Raw genomic sequence first — 25,368 nt, 5'->3', positions numbered from 1 at the left:
ATGAAATTGTGGATATGTGACTAAGTTCTAGATGATGAGATGTCAGAGGGAGTGTCACATGGCAGCTTCTGGGAACTGGCCTTCACAGTAAGATGATGTGCACCCTTTGCCCATTTCATTTTTGTCTCTTCCTCCATCTTCCTGCCTGGAACACAGATGTGATGGCTGGAGTTGCAGCCACTAGACTAGACTATGAAGACAGAGGCCAGGCCCTGGAATGAAGAGAAAGAATGCAGAGCAGTAAAGAGCCTGGGTCCATAAGGAGCTCATGGAGCAGCATTGCCACCCTACCTCCGGCAGTCATTTATGTGAGCGAGCAATCAACTCGTATCGTGGAGAATTTCGTGTTATTTTTAAGCCTTTACACATAACTGACCCTAAAATCTGAATGAATGCAAGTGGGATCCAAGAATTAGTACGGTTTGGGGTTCTTTGTTTTTTTGTTTGTTTGTTTGTTTTTTCTCAGTGCTATAGGCAATTCTGATACTCAAGGAGTTTTATTTATTTATTTATTTATTTATTTTGGGACAGAGTTTCACTCTGGTCACCCAGGCTGGAGTATAATGGCGTGATCTCGGTTCACTGCAACCTTTGCCTCCTGGGTTCAAGCAATTCTCCTGCCTCAGCCTCCCAAGCAGCTGGGATTACAGGCATGTGCCACCACACCCAGCTAATTTTTCTGTTTTTAGTAGAGATGGGGTTTCACCATGTTGGCCAGGCTGGTCTCAAACTCCTGACCTCAGGTGATCCACCTGCCTCAGCCTCCCAAAGTGCTGGGATTGCAGGCATGAGCCACCAGGCTCGGCCACGCAGGTACTTTTAAGAATCTAGTCTCATTAGACAAAAATTTTTTTTTAAATGTTTTTTCCAGTCTGATGTGTTTTTCAACTTGATGTTGAATTACTCAGAAATTTTTATATGTTTCACATATAATTGTGGGCAGATGGAGATGCCCACTAAGAACCTGAGAATAGGGCTTTAAATAAACATTTAGTAGGAAATAGTCTCACAGGCCTACTTGAACCTCAGCTTGACTATTACTTAATTAGAAATAAAAAAATTCATAAAGAAAATATATTAACAGAAGGAGAAGTGATCAACAATAGCATAAGGGAAAAGAAGAAAAATTGGAAAAGCAGCATCTCTCAGCACTGACTAAAAGTACTAAATCTGCGGTGCATAAACTTTCTGCTCACTAGATCAGAGATCTCCAAAATGGGGTTCCTCTACCCAAAAGAGTATGAAAAATGATCCACAGAGGTGTAGGCAGAAAATACTAGAACTACCATTGCTACTTATTTTTGCCTACAAAATAAGAACTTAATCTTGATTAATATTTTGTGTGCTGATGTACACTGTTGCCCTCAACAAGCTACATCTCAGACAGCTGTGAGGTGTCCTGAGCAAAGCAGGCAACATCCAAAATGCAGAGGCTGACAGAGGTATCCTCCCACTTTCATTTGCTTTCAGCGTATTGAGAAATATTGTAGATTCTATGTAATGGGATAAGTGGGTAGTCAGACTAAATTATTTAATTTCACTAAACTAACCCTCACAAAAAATTCCTTGAAGGGAAGCCCTCTTTAAAAATTTACTTATGAATGGATAAAGAAAATGGGGTACACGTACACAATGGAGTATTGTTCAGCCGTAAAAAAGAATAAACCCTGTTATTTGTGGCAACATGGATGGCACTGGAAGATGTTATGCTGAGTGAAATAAGCCAGGAACAGAAAGCTAAATACCACATGTTCTCACTCATATGGGGAAGCTGAAAAAAGCAGCAGATCTCATAGAAGTGAGAAAAGTAGAACAGAGGATACTAGAGGCTGGGAAGGGTAAGGGGAAAGGAGGGATAGGGAGAGATCTGTTAAAGGATACAAAATTACACCTAGATTGGAGGAATAAGTTCTAGTGTTCTATACCGCTGTAGGATTATATAGTTCACAATAATACGTTATACAGTTTCCAATAGCTGGAAGGAGAATATTGAATGTTCTAGACTCAGAGAAATGCTAAATGTTTGAACTGATGGATATGCTAATTAGCCTGATCTGAACAGTATACAGTGTATGTATCAAAACATTGCCATAAGCCCCATGAATATGTATAGCTATTATTTGTTAATTAAAAAATAAAATTATATAAAAAAAGGATTCCTTCAAAGAAAGCACAACTGAAGATAAAACAAAGCAAGCAAAGATGAGCAATGAGAAAATGGCAGAGCTGGTAGTTCTGGTGTCAGCTTTTAGTCAGCTGCATTACAGGTAGAATGAGTTAGTCAAATCTCGCAAGAAGTTGGCCAAAAAAAAATGGAAATTATCAAGAAGATTATTAGAAATTTTGATCGATGGCCGGGTGTGGTGGCTCATGCCTGTAATCCCAGCACTTTGGGAGGCTGAAGCAGGTGGATCACCCGAGATCAGGAGTTCAAGACCAGCCTGACCAACATGGTGAAACCCCGTCTCAACTAAAAATACAAAAATTAACTGGCGTGGTGGCACATGCCTGTAATCCCAGCTACTCGGGAGGCTGAGGAAGGAGAATCACTTGAACCCAGGAGGCAGAAGTTACAGTGAGCTGAGATCGTGCCACTGCACTCCAGCCTGGGCAACAAGAGCAAAACTCCGTCTCAAAAATAATAAATAAATTTTTTTAAAAAGAAATGTTTATGTACCTGCCATAAATAGTGAAGTTTGCCCTAAAAGTATACTGTCTGATATTAGCTAATAATAATATGAAACATCACATATTAGTAAGATGTTTTAATATATTATTTAATCAATATCTAATCATTTATAAATTTCTTTTTTGTGTTGTATAATGTACACGTATATCAATATAATAGGAAAAGTATATGATTTGTAGGTCAATAAGCATTCTGCATATTAGATATATATACTAAAATTTTCTGTGATGTGCTACCCAGATCCTCTTTCAGGAATGAAAGATTAATTATCCCAGCTTCCAGAAGTGTTGCCAGAAGATGGCCTTCTTTAGGGACTGCCTTGCTCAAGGTCACACCTTCTTCCAAAGGTAATTTGCTCCGTGTAGGAGTCCCCTTACCCCAGCCCTGCAGGGCTGACATAGTCTAGAGCTCCTGGTGGGTCACGTTGATTGGAATGAGGTCTTCCTTCATCCTGCAATGCTCCTCAACTTCTTCCTCTGCTCATTCCTGCTTCTCTCTCCTCTCTTTCAATGGTGTTAATTCTGAGATCACTCCCTAAACATTTTGGGGTTTTTTGTTTATTTGTTTATTTATTTATAATTTCAACTTTGATTTTAGATCAGGGGTACACATGCAGGTTTGTTACATGGGAATATTGTGTGATGCCAAGGTTTGGGTTATAACTGATAATTTTGCACATGAATCTCAATCTCAGAGTCTGCTTCCCAGGAAACCTAACCTAAAGCAGTGAAGGTGCATGATTAAAAATTCTTGGCAGGCCGGACGCGGTGGCTCATGCCTGTAATCCCAGCACTTTGGGAGGCTGAGGCGGGTGGATCAACTGAGGTCAGGAGTTTGAGACCAGCCTGGCAAACATGGCAAAACCCTGTCTCTACTAAAAATACAAAACATTAGCTAGGCATGGTGGTGTGCACCTGTAATGCCAACTACTCAGGAGGCTGAGGCAGGAGAATTGCTTGAACCAGAGAGGCGGAGGTTGCCGTGAAACAAGACCGTGCTGCTGCCCTCTAGCCTGGGCCGCTGAATGAGACTCCATCTCAAAAAAAAATTTTAAAAAATGCTTAGCAATCATCACTTACAAGCCATCAACTCTTCAGTATTTGTTTAATAGACTTCTTTTGATCTCACACGCCATCAGTTTTTATAAATATTCTATGTGTGCTAGAATTTTCATTCTCTATCTCATGAATATGGAATTCTACTATTAGATCAAGCTTGTTAATTATGTTACTGTAGTTTTCTATACAGCCTTGCCTATGTTTTATCTGTAATCTTACCTCCTTCTGATGAGCCGTGTCAATTACCCATGCCAGGGTGGTTACAAAGAGCCAGAAGTGACTGGGGGGCAGTCATAGCTTAAGGGATTCTTACTGTATCTCTGGTGGAAGTATTTCCCCTCTAGGAACCAGGACTTCTAGATACACAGTGTTAGTTGCTCATATGGGAAATAAAATTCCCCAAGGGGGCCACTTCTACTTCCACTATTTGGTGTCTATAACCCTGTGTTCTATCTATTGGGAACATAGTACCATATGTGATTATTGATTTAGAGTATGAACTGTATCCTGGAGAATGATACCCCATTTCACAGGGCATCATTTCAAAACTGGCACCTCAACAGTACCTGCAAAGATATATCCCATTGCTCTAATAGGAAGGCTAGCGGCTTCTATGTAGTACAATATGTGATTGGACTAGAGGATCCTATAGTCATCCATCCACTTCTATACCTCTTCTGTTCTTTTGTTCCAAAGTATGTCCTTTTCCCTGATGCAATATTATGTGAGGTCTCGTACCACTGATTCAGATTCTAAGTCCTTGGAGAATGGTGCTGAAACCCTGTAGTCAGAAAAGAAAAACCCATATCTGGAATATACGTCAATTCCAGTCAAGATGGATCACTGATTCTCCCAGAGTAGAAGAGTTCTGATGTAGTCGACTTACCACCAAGTGGTTGATTGGTATCCTTGAGTACCAGCCCCCGGGGTGCAGCATTTACTAGTCTCTGGCTAGTAAATTGTACATTCAGCAACTAGATCAGCCTTGGTGAGTGGGAGCCCCTTCTGTTGGGTTCATGCATGGCCTCCATCCCTACAACCATGCCTACTCTGTTCATGGGTCAGTCATGCTAGTGCTAAGGTGGGCAGTGATCGTGACTAGCTGATGTCAGCTAGCCTGGCTGCTCTGTCTACTTGGTTGCTTAATTCAGCTTCTGTGGTAGGTGTTCTCTGGAGGTCATTAATGTGTGATACACTGCTTTTCATATTTCACACCCACTCCCACCGGTCATCCATCTCTAAGTTCCCTAGTTCTCACTGTCCCCTGACTTCCAATATTCCTCCTTCTAGGACTTGACCAACCATCCAAGCTGTTTACCATTGCCCACATATCCTCACCTCAAGCTACTTCTCTGAGACTTTGGATCTCTTCCTCAACCACCTGCCATAGCAGTTTCAATGGTTAACCTAGCAGTGTATTAACAACGTCTCCTAGAGTGCCTAGGCGTTGAATCTTGTGTCTTGAAGAGTATTTCCATGTGGATAAACTCTACCTACCAAAGTTTATGTTCTGCCACTCACTTGATCTAGCACCCTCAGGTCTAGTCCCACACATGCTCTCCTGGCTTCTGCTGATAGGTGCTGGCTACGTCCTACAGCACCTTAAGGGTATGATCCCTTTTCTCCCCTAGTGATCTCAACACCTCCCTGGATAGGTTATTTCGTGACTTAACTCTAATTAATTGTTCTAGGGGCATTTTCTGAGCTGGGCATGTGTTGTCTTATAGGACAGAAACTTCTTATCTTCAAGCAAGTGAGGAGCACTAGTGTTTAGCAGGGAAAGGCAGGTCACTTCCGCAGGCCCAGAGCATTTAGGGGAATCTCAGAATTTGAGATTTTCAGATTCATTGACCTGATGTCCCCATCCCAAGTCACAGGGTCCCACTTCTTCCTAATCAAAGCCCTAACCTTATCATAGCGGACTTTCCATGAAAATTCGGCCTTTTGCAGAACTCCACTTTCCTTATAATTAAGTCCCAGGCCTGATAGTCTGCTTTTTCTCCCCTGTGACTACAGGAGATGAGCTTCTTCATATGCTGCCAGGGAAGTCCTGTGATGTTCACAGTTCATCTTACATTGGTAATTAATCACCTTCACATCTTTTATTATATTTCTCCAGTGCAGCAATAGCCTCCAGCAACCACCATCTGACTCCATATAATCACAATTTCCAATAAGCCTCTCAAATGCCTGAGATATTGCTTTCATTACTTCCTACCGATACCCCATCACAACTTCTGCATGGGTAAAAGTTTTAACTTTTGCAGCCACAGCACGCCAGGTGGTATCAGTACTCCACTTACTACGAGGGATGATGTCCTCATTGCCAGGTGGCTCGTTGATGATCCAGTTCCAAAATTCCATTTTAGCGGTTTGCCTCCTAGGACCTCTTCTATTAAAATTGCCATAGAATGGGAAGGAGACCGAAGCAGAGATTTCCATGCAGGTCTACTGGTGGATGCTCTTGGCAACAACAGCTGTAAGGGAGTGAAGGAAACAGGATTGAGCAGAAGGAGGGGTTGATACAGATGTAACAGGGGCTTCAGTGGACCCATGGAGAGGTCAGGGGCTTGGATAATCCTTCAGAGATCCTAAATTAAGGCAAGGGGGATGGACCTTTGTACCCCAACCTTGACTTGCTTTTGGCTGTGGGTTGCCCCTAGGGAGGAAGGCATAGCCTTGGACATACCATCAGCCAAGATCAGTATCCTGGGATCAGTTCAGGTCCTTACGGCCAGTACTTGCAGCAGCTGGGGGAATCTGGTCGGCACAGCACAGCATCAAACACAGAGCTCTGCCTTGTAGACCTTCATTATTGCTCTAATCACTCTCATTATACTTTTAGCTCCTGTTTTTGTAATTTGCTCAAGAAACTTGCAACTCCCAGCATCCCTCCTCACCTGGACACTCATCCCTGTGTGGCCGTGGACTGTTTTCATCGTATGGCATCTAATCTGATGTCTGATCTTCCTCAACTCTCCAAATCCTTCTCCTGAGTCCTCTCAAACTCAACATTTGCATCAGCATGTCCTCTAGTCTCAAATGTGTATTGAACACTTCTGTATCTCCTTGGGGTCTTCAAGAGGGTCTCTAATAAATGACCGCATCAGCCAGCTTTTGAATACATTGAAAAATAAAACAAAAAGTAACTATGGAGGCCAAAATAGCACCTTTGTTAGAGATAGAGGACAGGCAGGAGGATGTGGTTTGATGTAGATTAACCCCTGGACTTGATAACACTGCCCTGGAGAATTAGACGGCTCACCCTGCATTGTCACCGCAGCGGGGGGCCACACGTATGTTCTCACATTTTCTGAAACCCTCAGTTATGTGGTTTTAAATGATTCCTTATGGCATGTGAGTTGAGGCCCTAACAAGTGAGGTATAATCAGGAAAAAGAGGGAGATAGAACTCTCAAGAACAGTTAATCGATAATTGAATGTAACGAGTGTCAAGTGCCAAATGAATGATGTAGAATGTTAATACTGGAATTCAGAGAAGAATGTAGTCACTAAAAAATCTATGCTCCTTAACCTTAAGGAGGCCATGCTACCACATTTCTTTAGACCATTCATTCCCCCATTCTTCTAGATGATTCTTTCATACCTCCTATTCTTCCAGATTCTGTCACCTCCTTCTCCATCCTCCTTCTCAGCTGATGTCCTTGCTTCTTTCACTGAGAAAATAGAAGCAATCAGGAGAGTTTCCTCAAGTGCCCACCAACACATCTACCCACCTCCCTGCATCTGTGCTCACATATTCTGCCTTCTCTCTTGTTTCTGTAAATAAACTATCTGCCCATCTATTAAAAATCAGCTCCTCCACTATATTCTAGATACCATCTCCCTTCACCTACTCAAATACCTTGTCCCAGCAATTCTCTCCCCTTTCTTCTGCTTCATCAACTTCCCTCTCTCTACAGCTTCTTTCTAATCAGTACGTAAAGTTGTGCTTTCTTCCATCTTAAATAAAATCTTGTTTAAAAATCCTTTTTCTATTAAAAAAAATTTGATCCCATTTCCCCTTCCAGCTACCAGCTTGCTTCTTCTTCACAGCAAAACCTCTCTACTGATTTTTCTCATTGTTTCCTATCATTTCCTCTCATTCTTCCTTAAACCTGCTCCAGTCAGGTTTTGATCCCCACCACTCTACCAATACTGCCTTTGTCAAGTCCACCAGTGACACTTTTTTTTTTTTTTTAGACTGAGTCTCGCTCTGTCACCCAGGCTGGAGTGCAGTGGCACAATCTTGGCTCACTGCAACCTCCGCCTCCTGGGTTCAAGCAGTTCTCTGCCTCAGCCTCCCAAGTAGCTGGGATTACAGGAGCTCACCACCATGCCCAGCTAATTTTTAGTAGAGACAGGGTTTTACCATCTTGGCCAGGCTTATCTTGAGCTCCTAACCTCGTGATCCACCCGCCTCGGCCTCCCAAAGTGCTGGGATTACAGGGGTGAGCCACCACGCCCGGCCAACCAGTGACACTTTTATTGCTGAATCCAGTGATCAATTCCTGGTTTTCATCTCACTTAACTCATCGATCATTCCCTCTTCCTTACAAAGCTTGCTTTTCCTGATTCCAGGACTTCACCAGCCTCTTTATTTCTTCCACTTCATTGGTCTCCTGCTCAGTTTCCATTACTGGTTGTCTATTTCCCCCACCTCTAAATGGTGGAGAGCCCAGGGCCCAGGCCTTGAATCTCTTCTTTTCATGCTCCATACCTGCTGCCTCAGTGATCTCATTTAGTTTTATGGTTTTCAATATCAACCGTACACAGAGAACTCCTGAATTCGTACCTTCAGCCTAGACCTCTCCCTTGTTTGTCTGTCTATTTGACATTCATGTTAGGGTGTCTAGTGGATGTCCAAGACTTAACATGTTCAAATTGAGCTCCTGATATTCTCCATCCCCCTTCCAGTCCTCCCCCAAAACAGACTTCTGTAAATCTGCCCCATTCTCTGTAAGTGATAGCTCCATTCTGCCATTTGCTCAGGACATACACCTTAGTGTCATCCTCAGCTCTTCTCTTTATCTCACTCTCCGCATCTAATCCATCAGTAAATCTTGGTGGCTCTACCAGCAAATATATTCAGAATACAACTATTTATCACTGCCTCCTCTGCTATCACTGGGTCCAACCTATTATTGCCTCTCCTCTGAGGCAATGGTGTCTTAACTGGACTCCCTGCTTCAGCCCTTGTTTTACTATGACCATATCAACACAACAGCCAGAATAGCTCTTGTATTCAAAATACTCCGTGGTTTTCTATCTTATTTAGAGTAAAAATCAGCCTTTACAATGCTACGAGACCCTACATGATCTAACCCCATTACTTTCCTGACCTCACCTTCTCAATGTTTGGCTCATTCTCTGTCCCAGCCAACGTGGCTTCCTTGGTATTTTCTGAACACGCCAAGCAAACTCCCACCCCAGGGCCTTTGCACCTCCTATTCTATGTGAAACTCACTTCCCTCAGCTGTTGCACAGATTTCTGCCTCACTTCTTTCCTTCTGCTTTGAAGTCACCTTCTTAGAAGGGCTTTCTCTGATGATTCCATATCAACAGCAACCATTCCCTTCCCCAATATTCCCTGTCTCCTTGATCTTGCATTTTCTTCATAGCACAGTTACTGTCTGACGACAGTTTCTATGCTTCCCCCTCTAAAATATCAACTCCTCACAGGCAGTCATTTTTGGTGTTTTGTTTGTTGTTGTGTCTGGAACCTAGACCGGTGCCTGGACATCGGAGATGCTCAATATATTTGTTGAAGAAATAAAAATCTTAGTTTATATCTTGTCTTAGACTAGCCATTTTAAAAGATCACACCTTGTGTTCTGCATGCTGGAGATCAGCCCAGGCTATGTTAGAACACTGAAGGAAGACCGTAGAAAAACTGCTCATCCATCATCTGTCTCAAAACTACCTGGCACAGCTTAACATAAGAAAGGTAAAAGCCAAATTTCCATCGGTAACCTTTCGCCTTGTCTATCCACCCCTAATTATAGAACAAATGATCCAAAAAAAGTTTGCTTTTTTGTGACTTACATAAAAAAAAAATCTCATAGTCCCAGCTACTCAGGAGGCTGAGGCAGGAGAATTGCGTGAACCCAGGAGGTGGAGGTTGCCATGAGCCAAGATCATGCCTCTGCACTCCAGCCTGGACTCTGTCTCAAAAAAAAAAAAAAAATTTAAAAGAATTAAAAATCAAATTACATTTCATTGTACAATTTACAAATCCACTTTTTCGAGACAATAACATTACATAACAAAGAATATAAAACTCAAGAATATTTGTTATTAGAATGTATGCGTATTTGAAATATGAACTGTTACAGAAAACGTCTTGGCAATACCACTAAATTGTCAGTTACCCAACTGGTCCTCAGAAACGTCTCATAATGTAGACTCTACGTTGGAAAATAAAACAAACTTAATGAAGCGCAATTGATAATCACTTCCAAGAACTGAAAGTATGGAGTGTGGGTTTTGTCTTGGTGTTTTGTTTTGTGTTTTTGCTGCACTGCCCACCAGATGGTGCTGTTGAGAAGTTTTCTTAAAAATTCTGAGTTCGGGGTCAACTATTAACTAAGTAATAGAATATAATTTCTATGTTCAATAGCGGTTCTCTGATATTGTTTTTATTACCTTAGACAAAATGTTCTGTAGGCTCCTGGAACTTGTGCATGGGTGGGATGTGGGTCAGTTTCATAAATAATAGGCAATGTGAGTAGGTGGAAATTGGAGATAGAATTTCAGCTGTTGCAGGATTTGAAATTAGTAGATTTTCAGTGATCATTATGTACTTGGCTTCCCAAAGTTAAAATATTATGTAAGATGTACATAATTTTTTGTAGCTCTTGTTCAACCTACAAGAGTGAGCATAATAATACCACTTCAATTTTAAAAATCCAATTGCTTATTCTTACACGGTTCCTGAAAAGCTAGCTTTATTAATTCTTTAAAATATGGGCAAGAATTTTAAAAATAATAATTTAACGGTTGGATTTCTGGCTCTTTCTACACAGATATTTTGCCTATTAGTAAATTCAGGGATTTTTTGAGTGTATGCTATATACCGTATATCACTGTAATAATAGTACGAGCCATTCATACAGTATAGCAATTAGTCTACCTGGCCATTTCCTAAGAGCCACTAACATTGATGAGAAAATCAGTGAATACAGGTAGTCAGATTTTACCTGATTTGCTACTGTTTTGGAGCTTTCATGGAAATTTGAGAGTCAATGACCTCTTTTATCCTCTGTGCAAATGGAACCTTGCCGTGAAATAGCCATTACACCTGCTTTTTCAGATTAAATTCCAGCTTCTTTACCTTTTACATGTTGACTCTATTTTCCATCTTTTAATCATTATTGTTACCAGAATTGGGACGAGAAAAGGAAGGCACCATTTACATCATCATTTGCCTAATCATGTACATTTATTTACATAAGTTATAAATCTATCTGAGAGAATGAGAAGCAGACCCGGGGGAGCGAAGAGCCTGGGTTGGGGGTTGGGACTTCCCAAAGGTCCTTCAGGGAGAGGGAATCTGAGATGTTAGCTTTCAGGGAGTCAGAAGAGCGTGGACAGCAGACATCTGGGCTTGAGGGCGCTGGGGCCAGCCTGTGGGGAAACACAGGCCACGAGATTGTCTCTGGGGAGAGCAAGAGAAGAAAGCGAAGCAGGCGGCCTAAGCAACACTCAATGTACTGCTTTCTCCTTTTCTCTCCAGCTGATGTTCCCACTTCCCAGGGCCTCCGCGGGGACGTGGGGATGCAGGGGATCAGCAGCTGTTCTGCTGGGCTGCTGGCAGGGGAGTGGCTCTAGCACAGACACCCCTTTCTTCTTCCTCGGAGGGAGCAGGAAGTTGCTGAGGGAAGCCTTGTTTCTGAGCCTCTCCATCCCCCAGTTATGAGAGAGAAGGCTCTGTGTAGCAGTCTGTCTCCTGTTCCTGGGCAGGGCTGGGCCAGAGGACAACACCGAGATAAATAACCCCAGCATACTAGGGCCCTCTTTTACCGCTTGTGGAGTTAGGCAACCTGGCAGTGCTAGCCAGACTCCAAGGCTAGAGGCTGGCTTAAGTGGAAGGGGCAATTTGGGGAGTGGTCTCGCACTGATGCCCCAGAGTCATTTGTTTTTCTCCCTCTAGTTAGTAGAATAGATAGAGCCATAATTGCCAAATGTGTAAAACCACACCATTTTTGGGTTAAAGAGAGAGAGACGAAAGAAAGAGGCAGACACAAAATGCATCTTTAATATACCTTAAAATATGTATGTATGCATAATAATAATTGTCTTTTTTTCTTTGTTTTTTTTTTCTAAAATCAGAACATGCAGCACACTGTCTCTGTCCACTCATCAAGTTTGTCATCTGTGGATCACTGTCTTTATCACTAAAAAAATGTATACCACCCCTAATATTGCAGAGCGCCATTCTAAATATTCTGCTTGTATTAACTCATTTAATTCTCACAATACCCCTATGCAGTAGGCATTCCAGTATTATTATCACCATTTTACAGACGAGGAAACTGAAGCACAGAAAGATTACTTTCCCAAGGACACACAGAGATAAACCCAAGTCTTTTGTTTGTTTGTTTTTTGTTTTGTTTTGAGACGGAGTCTTGCTCTGTTACCAGGCTGGAGTGCAGTGGCGCAATCTCGGCTCACTGCAACCTCCGCCTCCTGGGTTAAAGCGATTCTCCTGCCTCAGCCTCCTGAGTAGCTGGGACTATAGGTGTGCGCCACCATGCCCAGCTAATTTTTGTATTTTTAGAGATGGGGGTTTCACCATGTTGGCCAGGGTGGTCTCAATCTCTTGACCTCGTGATCTGCCTGCCTCGGCCTCCCAAAGTGCTGGGATTACAGGCATGCACCACTGTACCCAGTTGTTTATTTGTTTTTTTTTTCTGTAAGTTCTGGGATACATGTGCAGAACATGCAGGTTTGTTACATAGGTATACATGTGCCATGGTGGTTTGCGGCACCCATCAACCCATCTCTAGGTGATAAACTCAAGATTTTAACCTGGGCAATCTGGCTCTAGAGTCTACGCTCCTAACTATTATGCTATGCAATTTGTACTTATTTATAAATCACACACATATGCTACTATAATAACATTAATATATACCTCATGAAACACAAACATACACGGACATTTTAAAAGGCAATGTTAAAAATAAATATAAATATAATTAATTTCTGATATTTTATTCCTTGACTCCAATAGATTGTCTTGTAATCCCCCATTTTAGAGACCACTGTTTGAGAGTTTGGAGCCCTGTGGAAAGAGCCTGACAACGGCAGGCTCAGGGAACATGAGCTGAACCACTTCGCCATTAATACAGTGAGCTTCTGATACTTTTCCAGCACCATGCTTCCTTTTTAACACAAACAAGTTTTGCAGATGCTCATATAAGAGTTGTACCTTTAGGCCGGGTGCGGTGACTCACGCCTGAAATCCCAGCACTTTGGGAGGCCGAGGCGGGCAGATCACCTGAGGTCAGGAGTTTGTGAGCAGCCTGGCCAACATGGTGAAACCCCGTCTCTACTAAAAATACAAGAATTAGCTCGGGATGGTGGTGTGCACCTGTAATCCCAGCTACTTGGGAGGCTGAGGCAGGAGAATCACTTGAACCCGGGTAGTGGAGGTTACAGTGAGCCAAGATCGTGCCATTGCACTCCACCCTGGGCAGCAAGAGCAAGATTCCGTCTCAAAAAAAAAAAAAAAAAAAAAAAAGGGTTGTACCTTTTGTATCTGTTGATTGAGAAAAGACACTATAATTGAAGCTATTGAGTAACACATGCTTTTAAATGACTTGATTAATTACAGCAGCACTACATAATGTAAAAAGTGGCCCACACATATGCAAGTCACATTAATTTTTCAGTCTACATAGAATACTCAGTATATATATGGATTTGCTTGCTTCTTCTGGGCCCCCAGCATGCATAACCTTTGTAGATGCTGGAATTTGTTAGTGTGGTGGAAAGATTTTGAGTTCACAAGCCAGTCAGAAATGAGTTTGAATTCTAGTCTCACATATGCGACCTGAAATAAACAACAAATTTTTTCCCTACCTGAGTTTTCTTGTTTGTAAAAGGAGGATAATACATCCTTGCTTGTTGTAAGCACAGCTATATATAAAAAGTCTCGGATACATATTGACACAACAAATGGTAGCCATTATTCTCAGAAGCAGATTTACTCTGAAGCTAGCAAAGCTTACAGCACTTGGCAGGTGCTCTTTCCAAGACTTCAGGAAGGCCCTGGCAATTTTGTGATTTGTAATCTCGTACTCTTTTCCTTAAAGAGAGCCCCTAAAATTATATACCTTTCAGGTTCTCATTCGATCTGCCGAATTACTGCTGTGCTATCCTTCCACTTAAAGGGAATATCTGAGAAATGAGGTACTATAATGACAGGTAAAGTGCCCCGCCCCTCTGATTAGAGCCAATGATGGGAGTACATGTGAATTGCTGAGGCAGGTTCAGAGCCAGTTCCCAGAAAAAGGGTTTAAACAGCTACCCTCCAAGGAGAAGTGAAAGTGATCACACTAAGTATTCAGCCTCATGGGGGTGGGGGTGTGGAGAGAGGGGCACTGAGAAGGAGCTGGGATGCTTCCTGACTCCCCTAGGCTCTGCGTAGCAACCATGTCAGTAGGGGTGCGCTTCCCATCCGCCCTAGTCAGCCTCAGAATTAAAATCTCTTAGTTCGGTTCTGAATAATGTCCTAAATTGGTGGTTCTCAACTCTGGCTGCACAGAAGAACAATCTGGAGAGTTCTGAAAAAATACAACCCCGTACATTCTGACTGACTTGGCCCTGGCAACTGGTATTTTTATGCACTCCCCAGGAAGTGTCAATGTACAGTCAGGTTGGAGAACCACTGCCCAAACTAGTACGTGCAGTTTCAGTAGGACAGACAGTGGAGTCAAAGCTAGCGCCCAGCAGTGGGAGAGACAGCAGCAAATGGCACAAATCTTTCTTAGGACTCCTGTGGGGCAGGCACTGTGCTTGGAACAAAGATGCCTAAGAGCTCTGACTGTCGCTGGCACACAAGGAATTTACAGTCTAATCAAGGTGTACCGGCTGCCATGATTCTTACAAGAGGGACTCTGAGCTCAGCTAGGATGTGTCAAGGAAGGCTTCCTGGAGTGACTTGAGTCATACAGGATAAAGTAATCATCCAGATGAAGAAAGGAAAAGTGGGGTTTAGGGATATGAATTATGATGTTGCATTGGGTGTATTGACTGGTCTGGGGCTGTGGGAATGACATGAAATTCCAGAATCGTAGAACGAAAAAACAGTGAGGCAATGGACATTCATCAGCTAAGGTAAAGGAGTAAAGAGACGCTGGACCACTGGGCAAGCTAACGGGGCAGCTGGACTGAATGGAAATGTGCCAGAGGAGCAGCCCTGGGAGCAGAGGGTGATGGCACACCTCTTGGGTGACCAGTGAGAACCACAAGTCCATCCAGCCCACATGAAGCGCCTCTGCATCCCAAGCTGGAGAAGGAGGGGTCGGTCACAGGGCTCTGGACAGACCTAGCCAAAGAGGATGATAGAATGGGAAGGGGGACCACTTTCACTGGCATTGATTGCCTTTGGGGTCACATGAAAGGTCCATGAACTTTCCTTCTCAGGCACAGCTCTGGAAGGGCTGTTTGACAAATAGTGAGATTTCAGGCCATCCTGAAACTTAGCCCATCTCCACTGGCCTGGCACCGCTCTTTCCAAAACTGCTTCATTTAGGAGCTCAACAATTTGTGTTTACTCTCAATCATATGTTTTGTTTATAAGTTTTTTCTTCTTTTTTTTAACGTTTTGAACATCCATCTTGTCTATGATACTGCATGCTTCCATAATCAGAAATTTGTTTCCCTTCTTCCTCTGGGAACATGTTTTCCTGTTTGTGTTTCTAGAGCATTTAACCAGTTGGTTCTAGTTTATATTTAACACTCTGACTCATGATAATAACTGTTTACTATGTTCCTGGCATTATGCTAAGTGCTTTATATACAATATCTGAGTTATTCTGCAAAATTACCCTCAAGATACGTATTATGGGTCCCATTTTACCACTAAGGAAAGGGAGACAGAAATTTTAAGGAACTTGCCAAAGACTATTTGATTCCAAAATACTGTTCTTATTTGCGCGCTCTCTCTCTCTCTCTATCTATATATATACACACATACACATATTTGTATAAATATATATGTAAATGCTTCTTTATACCAATAGCATTTTGTCATGATTCTTTTCCATACTGTACTCCTTCTGTTTTGTCATATATTAAGCTCTTAGCATTTGAATTAATGTGTTAAATCTCTATTTATTTCAGATTCAGTAACTTATTCTATTTTTAATTTAATGCTCCATTGCTTTTATAATGATCACTTTGTAACATATATTAAAATTTAGTACAGCCAAAAATATACAATAGCATGAATCAATAATCATTACATCCTCTAAAATATTCTTTGGCATTCTTCTTGTTATTATCCAGCTGAATTGCCCTCTTATTTTGTTAGATACTTGAAGTTACCCTGCTGAGGCTTTAATTGGTAAATGTAAATGTTAACCTAGGAAATACTATTTTATTTACTTTGCTAATCAGATATGGAACTTGATTTATTAACAACGTCGTCTGTAATTTCTCTGAAAAAACCTTACTGTAAGTTAAATCAACCCCGTGTGTTTAATCTGTTTTGGTTGTACTAGCAATAATAAAATTTATTTTTTGTATTTCCTTATTAGATATCAGTTTAATATTGGCATATATACATAAAACAGTATACGTACATACAATATATAATAGATACACACACATACACACATGTACGTACATACAAATGTTTTAGAGGTATTAGGGTTAGTCCTGCAACTGAGCTCATTACTTTCAATAATTTTCAGTTGATTTCCTTAGATTTCTAGGTTTGTAGTCATGTCATCTGCAAAACAGATTATTCCTTCTCTGGGAGTAAAGGATATATTGTCATATAACCAAAATGGGCTTAAACAAGGCAGACCAGGCAAGCTGCCTTTTTGGTGCATTACTGAAGTAAATCCCACAGGACAAAAAACAAGCCCGAAATTACTAACACCTGATTTTTTAGAATTTCATCAAGAAGAGACTGAGAATTACAGCAAATACCTTATTAAAATCTCTTTGGATGGCCAGGTGAGGTGGCTCACACCTGTAATCCTAGCACTTTGGGAGGCCGAGGCGGGTAGATCACTTGAGGTCAGGAGTTTGAGACCACCCTGGCCAACATGGTGAAACCCCATCTCTACTAAAAATACGAAATTAGCCAGGCGTAGTGGTGAGTGCCTGTAATCCCAGCTACTCAGAAGCCTGAGGCAGGAGAATCACTTGAACTCCAGAGGCAGAGGTTGCAGTGAGCCAAGATCACACCACTGTACTCCAGCCTGGGCAACAGAGCAAGACTCCAACTCAAAAAAAAAAAATCTCTTTGGATAATTATTACATGTATACATATATTTGTTTTTCCTGTCAATGTGATATGTTATGTTATCCTTTCTTCTGTGTACCAGTTTTGTGTCTTTAGAATAAAGTATAATGTACTCCAAATAAACCTTGCTATAAGTTAAATCAACTTGTGTTTAATAATTTTTCTCCTTTTCTACCAAGTTGAAATCTTAATATTAATGTTCATAAATAAGATTTGATTTCAGTTTCCTATTCAGATTTTGAAATGAATCATTTTCTCTTCACAAAACGAGCTGGGTAACATACCACACATGAGCACTCACATACATTTAAAGTTTGTGTAACAGGAACTTTTTTTGTTCTTTGAAAGTTTACAAAATTTTTGTAAACCCATAAGGACCAGGCATCTTTTGGGGTGTAATTTCTTGTATTTCTTTTCTGGTTATTTCATCTGTCACAGTGCTTTATATTTTTATCAGCAAGTACACATTTGGGTATCAAAATTTACTTATATATACATATATAGAAATAATATTCTTTTAAATGCCAAGTCTACTTTGTGTTATTCACATCTTATTAACATGTATTCTTTCTTCTTGTTTTGACGGAGACAATAGTCTTTTGTAGAAAAATTACTTTTTACTGTTTCAATATACTAGTCTGGTTTTGTTCCTCATTTTATTTACGTATAATCTTGTTTTATTTTTCCCACTTTAGACTAACCACTTTTATCCCACTAAATATTTTAAGTGGAATTTTAGTTCATCATGTTTACCATTTTTTAAAATTAATAATAGTATTGGCCAGGCGCGGTGGCTCACGCCTGTAATCCCAGCACTTTGGGAGGCCAAGGCAGGCAGATCATGAGGTCAGGAGATCAAGACCATCCTGGCCAACATGCTGAAATCCCGTCTCTACTAAGAATACAAAAATTAGCTGGGTGTGGTGGCAGATGCCTGTAATCCCAGTTACTCGGGGGCGCTGAGGCAGGAGAATCGCTTGAACCAGGGAGCTGGAGGTTGCAGAGAGCTGAGATCTCACCACTGCATTCCAGCCTGGCGACAGAGCAAGACTCCGTCTCAAAAAAATAATAATAATAAAATAAATAATTTTTAAAAAAAGTATTTAGGATGATCTTTTAACACAATAAGTATACAATAATGCAATCGTTAAAGGCATGGGTGCCAGGGTCAGGCTGCTTGGGTTCAAATCCCAACTTCAGGCCTTAATAGCTATGCTGCCTTGGACAAGTTCCTTAACCTCTCTGTGCCTCCAGCATCCTCATGTGTGAAGCAGGGGTAGTTACCAGGATCTGCCTCATACATTATTTTTATAAAAATTATGTGAGATAAAGTGAGCTTTTAACATAGTAATTGGCACATAGTAGGCTGTTAACAAATGTTAGTGTATTAGTTGTCATTGGTATTATTATTAATTAGAAAATATGAATTATCTGTAGGAGGACTCAGAAGAAAGGGGCATTTCTAGTGAGCAGCAGGATGAAAGAGAAGGCTTGGCTTTGGCGGTTGGTCTCTGAGTGAGGGGCGCAAAAGGGTCTGTGATCCCCGAGCTGATACTGTGGGTTTACACCTGCAAAAGCATGGAAACTGCTTACAAAGACCAGCTCTTGGTCAACTATATAACAAGCGGTGTTCCAGGTAATTGTAGCTTCTGCTGTTTCTGCTGTTCTCTTCACCTCTACCTTGTCCCTTACTAGCCTCTCAACTCCATCGCCAGTCACCCTTTCCCCCCATTTCAAACCCAAATGAATTTCCACTAAGGTAATACATGATTCATAAGATAGCACTTCTATTTTATTTGAATTTAGCATTTGATGCAGTTTTAAGACAAATTTAACTTTCATGCAGATTTTTGTGGCATAGTAAAATGAAATGTTAGATTGTAGTTTTGTTTTATTTTGTTTTGGAAGATGGTTGATTGGGTAGGGGTCTTTCTAGAGTATCCACATATGTATCTTCTTACCCATCAACCTAGTCCTATCTCAATATCAAAACCAGAAAGTTTGCAGGCCAGGCATGGTGGCTCATACCTGTAATCCCAGCACTTTGGGAAGCCGAGGCAGGAGGACTGCTTGAGTCTGGGAGTTTGAAACTAGCCTGGGCAAGATAGTGAGACCCTGTCTCCACAAAAGAATTAGAAAATTAACTGGGTGTGGTAGCTCCCGCCTGTGGTCCCAGCTGCTCGGGGAGGCTGAGGTGGGAGGATCACTTGAGTCCAGGAGGTTGAGGCTACAGTGAGCTGTGATCGTGCCACTGCACTCAGCCTCGGCAACACAGTGAGACCCTGTCTCCCCCAAAAAACAAAATAGAAAAAAACCAGTTCGAATTTTTGTCATGGGTCAAGGAAGGTAAGGAAGTTAAAAAGAGTGGAGTGGAAAGGAGTCTCTAAATGAATAACTGTAAAAAAAAGGTAGGAGTGGTATGAGAAAATAAAATTTTAGACACTCTTCCTGGCCATGCGTACCTCAGGTCCCAGTCCTTACTACCTCCTTAGTGAGGAAGAAGTTTCTGGGTCGGGTGCGGTGGCTCACCCCGTAATCCCAGCACTTTGGGAGGCCGAGGAGGGCGGATCATGAGGTCAGGAGTTCAAGACCAGCCTGGCCAACATGGTGAAACCCCATCTCTACTAAAAATACAAAAAATTAGCTGTTCATGGTGGCAGCTACCTGTAATGTCAGCTACTCGGGAGGCTGAGGCAGGAGAATTGCTTGAACCTGGGAGGCGAAGGTTGCAGTGAGCTGAGATTGCACCATTTCACTCCAGGGTGGGGACAGAAAGACTCTGTCTTGAGGAAAAATAAATAAATAAATAAATAAATAAATAAATAAGAAGTTTCTAATCTGAATGGTTAGAGCCCAACACATCGACTGGGCTACGTGGCAGATGGTATTTTCCAAAAACATCTCCTCTCTCATGCTGTTCTTATGATGTGATGCTAACACGTCTCTGTTGTGAGGTGAGGTCTCCCTCCAAACCTAGGCTGACCTTAGTAACTGCCTCAACGAATCCAATGTAGTCATGCTGCCTGACTTTTTTTTTTTTCAAGAGGGAGTTTCACTCTTGTTGCCCAGGCTGGAGTGCAATGGCGCGATCTCGGCTCACTGCAACTTCTGCCTCCCGAGTTCAAGCGAGTCTGCCTCCTGAGTAGCTGGGATTACAGGCATGCGCCGCCACATCTGGCTAATTTTTTGTATTTTTAGTAGAGACAGGGTTTCTCCATGTTCATCAGGCTGGTCTCGAGCTCCTGATCTCAGGTGATCCGCCCGCCTCGGCCTCCCAAAGTGCTGGGATTAGAGGCATGAGCAACCGCGCCCGGCCTGTCATGCTGCCTGACTTTTGATGCTCGGTCCTAAAAGTCAATATGACTTCCACTTGGCTGTCTCTCAGGACCCTTCCTGTATTCTGAGGAAGCCACACAGAGGGCCCATGTGTTAGTGTGCTAAGCAACAGTGAAACACCAGACGTGGGAGTGACTGCTTCCTCAGGCAGGTCCAGTTCCCAGCCTCTGAGTCTTCCAGCTGAGACTCCAGACATGGTGGGGCAGAGAAAAGCCATCTTTGCTCTGCCTTATGTGAATTCCTAACCCACAGAAACTGCAAGAGATAATAAATGATTATTGTTGTAAGCCATTGAGTTTTAGAGTGATTTGTTATGCAGTGCTAGGGAAATAACACATTTACCAAAAGATGCATTTACTAAAGGGTGTGAACCTATATGCTTCCCTTTTATGGATTTGGTTTTTGTTTTTGAGACAGGATCTTGCTCTGTCACCCAGGCTGAGTGCAGCAGCGTTTTGCGATCACAGCTCGCTGCAGCCCTGACCTCCTGGGCTGAAGTGATCCTCTCACCTCAGCCTCCTGAGTAGCTGGGGCCACCAGCATGCACCTCCACATCTGGCTGTTTAAAAATTTTTTTTTGTAGAGATGGGGTCTCACTATGTTGCCCAGGCTGGTCTCAAACTCTTGGACTCAAGCAATACTCCAGCCTCAGCCTCCCAAAGTGCTGGGGTTACAGTCATGACCTACTGCGCTTGGCCCTATATGCTTCTTTCTTGTGCTTCCTATATCATTTCTAGGTGGATCAGGCCTAGCTCATTTCTTTTCTCTTCTACTTTCCCCCTAACACGCATTTACGTGAGCAAATAAGCCAAGGCCTGCTATGCAATCCTGGCCACACAGTTCCCCTGTTTCTTAGACCTCCTCCTCTTTGCATATGGTCACAGAGCAGGAAGATCCCGAGAGGTAGGAGGCCCCTACCTCTCTCACCAGCGAGCTCTACATTGGGGTATGGGTGCTCGGACCTTCTTAATAAAGAAGTACCTGTTTCTTCCAGGTGTGGTGGCTCACGCCTGTAATCCCAGCATTTTGGGAGGCCAAGGTGGGCAGATCACCTGAAGTGAGGAGTTCGAGACCAGGCTGGCCAACATGGTGAGACCCCCGTCTCTACTAAAAATACACACAAAAAAAAAATTAGCTGGGCGTGGTGGCGCATGCCTGTAATCCCAGCTACTTGGGAGGTTAAGGCAGGAGAATCACTTGAACCCGGGAGGCAGAGGTTGCATTGAGCCAAGATTGTGCCACTTCACTCCAGCCTGGGTGACAGAGTGAGACTCCGTCCCCACCAAAAAAAAAAAAAAAAAGTACCTGTTTCACAGTCTACGATCATTTATTATGCTTAGCTTCCTGGGAGTCTAATGGGAAGGGGAGAGGGGTGTGGCAAGCAGGGCTAGGGTGTTGCTGGGTCCTTGCCTATAATAGCACAGGCTCAAAATATCACCCTAATGACCAACAATGGGCAGGGAGTGAAAAGGAGTCATCAAGATTTAAAATGTGTAGAAGCATCAGCCAATTTCTCTTCATACCACTAAGGGAGAAAGCAGAGCAGTGTGGCTTTGGAATCACTAAATATGGACTCTTTCATTCTCCACCAGGAACAGATTGTGGGACGAGTGGTTTTATGACCTTGAGCAGGTAAGCTTATCACCTTTCTGTAATTCCACTTTCCTGAATAATAAAAGGGACATTTTACTTAACCAGTCGTGTTACTCTACGAATCCACAAATCTCCCTGTCAGTTTCACAGCTATTTACACCTTGAGCTTCAGGAAGGAACATACGCATTTGGATACCCTCCGGAGATGTGAGGAGGGTGGGGAGTCCCCAGCCCTGTGCCTCCTGGAAATCATAACAGCTGTCACTGGGGCTCAGCTCTCTCCCTCCAGGAAGCGGAGATGAAACTCTCCCTGACAGCAGCTCCCTGGGGGAAGCCAGCTGCAAGGGAGGGAGAAGAAGCCTTGGTTCCACCCTCATTTCACCCCAGGTGAACTAGCTTTGTTCTGAACTAGGGTAACAATAGTGCACCCAAATCCTACACAGGTATACACCCAGGCCGAGTAGGTGTGAGTAGCAGAGAAAGAGAGTAAGCCTTATCCTTGTGCTTTGAAGCCAGGGCAGGAAAGGGGTTCATTTTCCAGATAGCTGTGTAAAGAACCTAGCACCACTGACATCATTGACATTATGGTTGAAGCTAATTGCTTTGATGGTCCTTTGTACCTGAATATCAGGAAAAGGGAGAGGGACTTTTGGAGGAAGCTTCTGGTTTTGTACTGGTTACATGTCATCTTCCTGCAACAATTTCAAACTGACATTTAAAATAAGGCCGGATGCGGTGGCTCACACCTCTAGTCCCAGCACTTTGGGAGGTCGAGGTGGGCGGATCACCTGAGGTCAGGAGTTCAACACCAGCCTGGCCAATATGGTGAAACCCCATCTCTACTAAAATTACAAAAAAATTAGCCAGGCATGGTGACTCGTGCCTGTAATCCCAGCTACTCAGGAGGCTGAGGCAGGAGAATCGCTTGAACCTGGGAAGCTGAAGTCAAGATTGTGCCACTGCACTTCAGCCTGGGCAACAGAGCAAGACTCCATCGCAATATAAATAATTAAATAAATAAATGTATCATATTTCTTTTCTTTTTCTTTTTTTGAGATGGAGTTTCACTCTTGTTGCCCAGGCTGGAGTGCAATGACGCGATCTCAGCTTACTGCAACCTCTGCCTCCCAGGTTCAAACTATTCTCCTGCCTCAGCCTCCTGAGTAGCTGGGATTACAGGTATGTGCCTCAGTTTCCCGAGTAGCTGGGATTACAGGCATGCACTACCACGCCTGGCTAATTTTGTATTTTTAGCAGAGACAGCGTTTCTCCATGTTGGTCAGGCTGGTCTCGAACTCCCGACCTCAGGTGATCTGCCCGCCTTGGCCTCCCAAAGTGCTGGAATTACAGGCGTGAGCCACCGCGCCCAGCCCAAGAGTATCATATTTCTGATATGCCGTACCACTCCCAGCCTCCTAGCCTCGACTGGACACACACATATGCACTATCTGAGGCATGTCAATCATAGGGCCTCCTTGCCCAGTCCCTTCTATTGGAAATTGTCCTCTCATAGCTCGTGCTAAAGGAGCAGTTTAGGTGGCCTTTATTTGCATCACATGATGTGCCTTCTCTTCCTTCGCTGTGGATGACTGCTAAGATCGTGGTTGAAACAAATTCTAACTCTTGGGAATTTAATCTGGGAGGGAAGAGGAAAATGCAAGTCATATCAAGGCTGAATTAGAAAAGATTTATAATGGAAAAGAATAAGATGGATTTGGGATTAGAGGAAGTCAAAGTAGAAGGAAACAGACTGATATTATGTGTAAATAGAAGCTACAAAGTAGACAAAAGACAAAATAGGAAGAATAGAGGTGTTGGTGATATGGGATACCTACACGTGGGTAACAGCAAAATCACATATTCTGGAGCATACCAGTGAAGCCGCATTAACTTCTGCTGCTGCCAGTTCAGGCTGCCTTGGATTCAGCCCCACTTCCTGGAGTCCTGGATGTACTGTGACTTCTGTTCTTGGAGTCTCCTATTGCACCATGTGCCTCCTGACATTAAACTTCTCATCACTTAAAGTACCCACAACCAAAAGACAGATCCACATACCCCTCGTGCACACTGAGTTCTGAGAGTTCCAGCACAGCTGTTCCAGGACGACTCTTCTCTTTGAATAGAACGACGAGGACATTCGCTGTGTGCTGGAGTCTCACCTCCTTCAGTGGAGATGATGGCCATTATGACATCACTATCAGAATGTCAGCTACCACTTCTCAAGCACCTCTTTGGTGCAAGGAACTGTACTTGATATTTAACAAGCAGTATCTCATTTAATCACCACAACCTTCCTAAAACTGGTATTATTAGTCTCTTACACAGCCAAAGAAACGCTGGCTCAGAGAGCATAATTAACTCGTCCGGGGATACCAGTTAGCACATGGCAGAGGCAAGATAAGAACTCAGCACTGTCTGATTCCAAAGCTCTTGTCCTTTTCATTCTGCTGTGGCACTTCCCTAAGGAGTGCCCCTCAAGCCAGCTTCTCTTGAAACTGAAATGAGCGTCGCAGACAGCAGATTTTCACACGTGTGTGGCTTTGGTACCTCTAAGGAAGTCAGGCACTCTGCAATTGAGCACGGTCCTTGCAGCTCCTGAATACAGGACTCTTCACCCAGGACTCTTCACTCCTTGATGTTATTTTCTTGGCACAGAGGCTTTGGAGTTTGCGGCCTCTGTGAGCGAAGCAACCTGAATGTATAAGGGCAACTTCTTACGCAGTCTCTTCTTTCAGACTGCTTTGAACTGTGTGTTGACTATTTGCATATGCTTCGTATGAGTGACTCGCAGCCACTATGATCTCCACACATCCCAAATTCAACATTTTTTTCTTTCCCTCCAAATATGTTCCTCCGTCCTTGTTCCCTAGCTGATGACTGGCATTGTCCTTGAAACTCCTCCCCTCCCCAGAAACAATCCCAAGCCTTACTGATTTTACCTTCCCAGGATGTCTACCATTCCTCTCCCCTCCTTCCTACCCCCATTATTCAACCCTCTTCGTCTCCCTCTTGGACTAGCAGTTGCCTTATCTCTGGTCTTGTTCCATTCAGTGTATCCTCCTGGGTCTTTCCCGAGTCAGCATTCAAAATGCCCATTTGATCCCGTCACTCTGGGCTCAGCATTCCTCAGTGGGTCCTGTATTCGTTATTTATTGTGGCAGAACAAATTGCTCCACAACTTAACAAGTTAAAACAAGAAATATTTATGAT

The 25,368-nt window shown here is 42.8% G+C and overlaps 1 long non-coding RNA gene across 2 annotated transcripts; it reads right to left on the bottom strand.

Annotated features, from left to right (window-relative positions):
- Positions 1-3,563: 3,563 nt before the first annotated feature.
- Positions 3,564-24,760, bottom strand: LOC129058752 (uncharacterized). Of its 2 annotated transcripts, XR_008524103.2 has the most exons (6): positions 24,032-24,760; positions 9,792-9,910; positions 7,354-7,423; positions 6,648-6,861; positions 6,051-6,224; positions 3,564-4,528 (listed from the first exon to the last, which is right to left on the bottom strand). It is a non-coding gene; the product is annotated as an uncharacterized LOC129058752 (long non-coding RNA). The 2 variants fall into 2 exon arrangements; XR_010139366.1 differs by lacking the exons at positions 9,792-9,910; positions 24,032-24,760 and having other exon boundaries at positions 3,944-4,528; positions 7,354-7,432.
- Positions 24,761-25,368: the final 608 nt, after the last annotated feature.

This window comes from Pongo abelii, chromosome 2 (genome assembly GCF_028885655.2).
Source record: "Pongo abelii isolate AG06213 chromosome 2, NHGRI_mPonAbe1-v2.0_pri, whole genome shotgun sequence".
Lineage (NCBI taxonomy): Eukaryota > Metazoa > Chordata > Mammalia > Primates > Hominidae > Pongo > Pongo abelii.
This window is presented reverse-complemented; position numbering and strand designations above follow the sequence as displayed.